This window comes from Chiloscyllium plagiosum, chromosome 4, assembly GCF_004010195.1.
Source record: "Chiloscyllium plagiosum isolate BGI_BamShark_2017 chromosome 4, ASM401019v2, whole genome shotgun sequence".
In the NCBI taxonomy this organism is placed as follows: Eukaryota; Metazoa; Chordata; class Chondrichthyes; order Orectolobiformes; family Hemiscylliidae; genus Chiloscyllium; species Chiloscyllium plagiosum.
The window spans coordinates 93,548,085-93,553,661 of NC_057713.1; positions in this window are offsets into that span (position 1 = coordinate 93,548,085).

Below are 5,577 nucleotides of genomic sequence, written 5' to 3' on the forward strand. Positions count from 1 at the left end.
AGAAATTTCTCTCCATCTAAACCTTTCACACTATGGCAGTCCCAGTTGATGTTTGGAAAGTTAAAATCCCCTACCATAACCACCCTATTATTCTTACAGATAGCTGAGATCTCCTAACAAGTTTTTTTTTCTCAATTTCCCTCTGACTATTGGGGGGGTCTATAATACAATCCCAATAACTCTGACTATTGGGGGGGTCTATAATGCAATCCTAATAAGGTGATCATCCCTTTTTTATTTCTCCGTTCCACCCAAATAACTTCCCTGGATGTATTTCCAGGAATATCCTCCCTTAGCACAGCTGTAATGCTATCCCTTATCAAAAGTGGCACTCCCCCTACTCTTTTGCCTCCCTTTCTATCCTTCCTGTAGCATTTGTATCCTGGAACATTCAGCTGCCAGTCCTTCCCATCCCTGAGCCATGTTCCCGTAATTGCTATGATATCCCAGTCCCATGTTCCTAACCATGCCCTAAGTTCATCTGCCTATACTGTTAGGCCCCTTGCATTGAAATAAATGCAGTTTATTTTATTAGTCCTACCTTGTCCCTGCCTGCCCTAACTGTTTGACTCACTTCTGTTCTCAGCTGTACCTGTCTCAGATCAATCTCTTCCCTCACTATCTCCCTGGGTCCCAACCCCCCACCTTACTAGTTTAAATCCTCCCAAGCAGTTCTAGCAAATTTTCCTGCCAGTATATTAGTCTCCTTCCAATTTAGGTGCAATCAATCCTTCTTGTATAGGTCACTTCTTCCCCAAAAGAGATTCCAATCATCCAAAAATGTGAATCCTTCTCCCATACAACAACTCCTCAGCCATGCATTCATCTGCTCTATCCTCCTATTCCTGCCCTCACTAGCTCGTAGCACTGGGAGTAATCCAGATATTACTACCCTTGAGGACCTTCTTTTTAAAATTCTACCTAACTCTCTGTAATCTCCCTTCAGAGTCTCAACCTTTTCCCTTCCAATGTCGTTGGTTCCAACATGGACAATGACCTCCTGCTGGCCCCTTTTCCCCGTGAGAACATCCTGTACCCTCTTTGAAACATCCTTGTTCCTGGCACCAGGGAAACAACACACCATTCTGCTTTTTCTCTGCTGGCCACAGAAACGTCTGTCTGTACCTCGGACTACAGAATCCCCCAACACAATTGATCTCTTGGAAGCCGACGTACCCCTCGATGCATTAGAGCCAGTCTCAATACCAGAAACTTGGCTGTTCGTGCTACGTTCCCCTGAGAATCCATCACCCCCTACATTTTCCAAAACAGCATACCTGTTTGAAATGGGTATATCCACAAAAGACTCCTACTTTAGCTGCCTACCTCTCTTACCCTTCCTGGAGTTAACCCATTTATGTGACTGTATCTGAGACTTTCCTCCCTTTCTATAACTGCCAACCATCACATAATGTAGCTGTTGCAAATTCCTCATCGCTTTTATTTGTCTCTCCAACCGATCCACTCGATCTGATAAGATTTGCATCCAACAGCATTTATGGCAGATATAATCCGCAGTAACCCTTAAACTCTCTTTAAACTCCCACATCTGACAAGAAGTACATATCACTGCAAAGGCCATTTTTGCTCCTTCACAATCTACAGACCCAGAAAAACAAACACTGCCCCAGGTTAAATACTGATGTTTGACATCTGCATTCTTGAAGCATATAGTTCTGCAAATACCTGCCTGCTAAACCTTGGCGTCAGGAAACTGGTGCACCTCATTCATTGTCAGATAGCTGTGCGAAGACCCAGATACATGCATTGTCACAGCAATGAACGGAAACCTCTCTAGCAGCCTATTTTGGCTCCTGATACACCATCTCCACTAAAACAGATGCAGGCTAGCAATGAAAGCAATCCTCATTACTGTTAGCTTTCTCTCTACATCAATTGTAAAACTGCTGAGGTTGCCTTCTTATTCCTGATGTGTGAGAACCTGCTTCAGCCCTAATGCCTGTTTTATATGGGCAAGATTAGCACATTGATTGTGCAATGTGTGAAGGTTACAATGTTGTGGGCTCCCCTTTCACAAGCAATAATTCCTGAGTTAACAAGCTGAATAGGACTAATGCACAGTCTAGGTGCTAAAGTATATTACAAGCTCAAAAATACTCTAGAAATTCCCCGATGGACTAACAGTCCACAGGACTTATTGAAGTAATGGAATCAAGATGGAAAATCAGGTTATGTGCCCTTTTGCACTGTGAAAATCAATTGAGGACAGAATTTAGCTCAGTTACAAGGTATTCTCATGCACGATTGAAAGAACAGCAATATTTATCCCTCAACCAAAATAATGAAAACCGAAAATTTGGTCATTAGTCTTGTATTGGGAGCTTGCTGTGTGCAAATTGGCTGTTGCAGTTCCTATATTACAACAGTGGCAGGACTTCCTTAGCTGTGTTCATGAAAGGTACTTCATTTAGAATAAAGATCCTGCAATTCCCTGAATAGAGTGTCATTGAGCAACTTTCTTGTTCTGTGTTCCAGATAAGGTACCTTTGTTCACCAAGAACAAATATCAGAAATGTGAGCACAATCTCAAAGTGTTATGCCTTCTTGACAGGTAAGGGTCCTCATTGAGAATGCATTACCTCAGCGTTGTCACCTTGACTCAATCCCTACTTCTATTACTGTACACCAGTTAATAGAAAGGTTTTATAACCATGAATACTTCTGAAGAAGGGTCATTGGAATCAAAACTTTAACTCTGAGTCCCTGCAGCAATTTCTGTTTTTGTTTTGGATTTCCAGAAATAGCAGTTCTTCACCAGACGCCTGGAGGAAGAACACCTCATCTTCCGCCTTGGAACACTTCAACCCCAGGGCATCAATGTGGACTTCAACAGTTTCCTCATTTCCCCTTCTCCCATCTCACCCCAGTTCCAAACTTCCAGCTCAGCACTGTCCCCATGACTTGTCCTACCTGCCCCTTTTTACTGCTCCTCGGATGCTGCCTGAACTGCTGTGCTCTTCCAGCACTACTAATCCAGAATATATTTTTGGTGTGGTCAGCTGGATTCAGAAATTAGCAATTCAGATGTGTGCTTGACCCTCCTCTACCATACTGATGTAAATTGATAAAGAAGACATGGAAATGAAAATGGAGAGACTTTTATTTTTATGGTGTCATTTATTCCTTCAGGATGTTCTAAATTGCTGAAGAACCAGATAACTTAATTTCTGAGTAGGAATTACAGCAGATACTGGAATCTGTACTGAAAACAAAGATGCTGGAGATCACAATGGGTCAGGCAGCATCCATGGAGAGAGAGCAAAATAACATTTCGAGCCCAGATAACTCTTCATCAGAGCTGAAACGTTAGCTCGCTTTCTCTCCATGGATGCTGCCTGACCTGCAGTGATCTCCAGCATCTTTGGTTTAAGTAAATTTCTGACGTGTGGTACCTCATTTGTTCATTGCATGATTCCACCAGTAGTAAAGTGATAATGTTAAGATTATCTGATTTCGGTGTGATTTAGTGTTAAACATTGACCAGGGCACTGGGGGGAAAACAAACGTCACTGGCTCTGTGTCAAGGACGTTTACATTTACCAACTTTTTTATTCATTGAATGTGGGTCTCAGTGCCCAGGCCAGCACTTATTGCACATCCCTAATGCCCAATTGTCAGCCAAACTGCTGTGGGTCTGGAGTCTCATGTAAGTCAGACAAGAAGAGCAAACATCCTCTCCTTAAGGCGATAAGTGAACCAGATAGTTTATTTCCCTACAATCGACATTGTTTTTTTTTATTCAATAACAAGATGACGGTGTCACTGGCTAACCAGTATTTATTGCCCAGCCTAGTGGGCAGTTAAGAGTCAGCCATATTGCTGTGGAGAGCAACGTAGAGCAGACCAAGTAGAGAATGGCAGTTTTCTTCCCTGAATGATACTAGTGAACCAGATGGATTTTTCCAATAATTGACAGTGGATTCATGGTCATCATTAGATTCTTAATTCCAGACTTTTAATTGAATTCAAATTCCACGATCTGCCATGGCAGGATTTGAAGCCAGGTCATCAGGACATTACCTGGCTCTACAGATTAATAGTCCAGTGATCATACTAGGCTATCATCTCTTACCTGAGAGTACACCACCTCTGTTTTAGAGTCATAGAGTCATAGAGATGTACAGCATGGAAACAGACCCTTTGCTCCAACCTGTCCATGACAACCAGATATCCCAACCCAATCTACTCCCACCTGCCAGCACCCGGCCCAAATCCCTCCAAACCCTTCCTATTCATATATCCATCCAAATGCCTCTTAAATGTTGCAATTGTACCAGCCAAACTCTATAATGTCACCCCTCAGCCTCCGACGCTCCAGGGAAAACAGCCCCAGCCTGTTCAGCCTCTGCCTATAGCTCAAATCCTCCAACCCTGGCAACATCCTTTTAAATCTTTTCTGAACCCTTTCAGGTTTCACAACTTCTTTCCAGTAGGAAGACTAGAATTGCACGCAATATTCCAACAGTGGCCTAACCAATGTCCTGTAAAGCCGCAACATGACCTCCCAACTCCTGTACTCAATACTCTGACCAATAAAGGAAAGTATACCAAACACCTTCTTCACTATCCTATCTACCTGCGACTCAACTTTCAAGGAGCTATGAACCTGCACTCCAAAGTCTCTTCATTGAGCAACACTGCCTAGGACTTTACCATTAAGTGTATAAGTCCTGCTAAAATATGCTTCCCCAAAATGCAGCACCTCGCATTTATCTGAATTAAACGCCATCTGCCACTTCTCAGCCCCTTGGCCCGTCTGGTCAATGTCCAGTTTTAATCTGAGGTAACCCTCTTCACTGTTCACTACACCTCCAATTCTGGTGTCATCTGCAAACTTACTAGCTGTACCTCTTATGCTCACATCCAAATCATTTATGTAAATGACGAAAAGTAGTGGACCAAGCCCCGATCCTTGTGGCACTCCACTGGTCACAGGCCTCCAGTCTGAAAGGCAACCCTCCACTACCACCCTCTGTCTTAACATGGCAATTCTTCAGTACTGGAACATTCGACTCAATTTTGTGCTCCAGTCCTCAAATAAACATGCCAACATTGGTCTTCAGGAATATTTATAACTTACAAGAAGCTAAAGTGGAAGGTGCATGGCATAGTCAGGAGTGTCCCTGCCTCCTGGCCAGAAGCTCTGGGTTCATGTTCCATCTTAGTATTTGATGACCATGGAAAGTACATTCGTCGTGTGGCCCAACAGTCTGAGTATCAATGTGTAAATTATTCCAACATATGCCTGTGGCAGATGGTGAAAGTGGGAGATTTTCTGGTTCAGGCATATGATGCTATCAAATCAAAGCATCTACCAACATTATTCAAGGCTCCAGGCTACAGCATGCGTGTATAAGTCTATTTTGCCACAGTTACTCCTTGAGGAGTCGGTGGGTTCAGTTTGTTGGGTGCTGAAAATGTGTTGCTGGAGAAGCGCAGCAGGTCAGGCAGCATCCAGGGAACAGGAGAATCGACGTTTCGGGCATAAGCCCTTCTTCAGGAATGAGGAAAGTTTGTCCAGCAGGCTAAGATAAAAGGTGCAAGACTTGCGCCCAC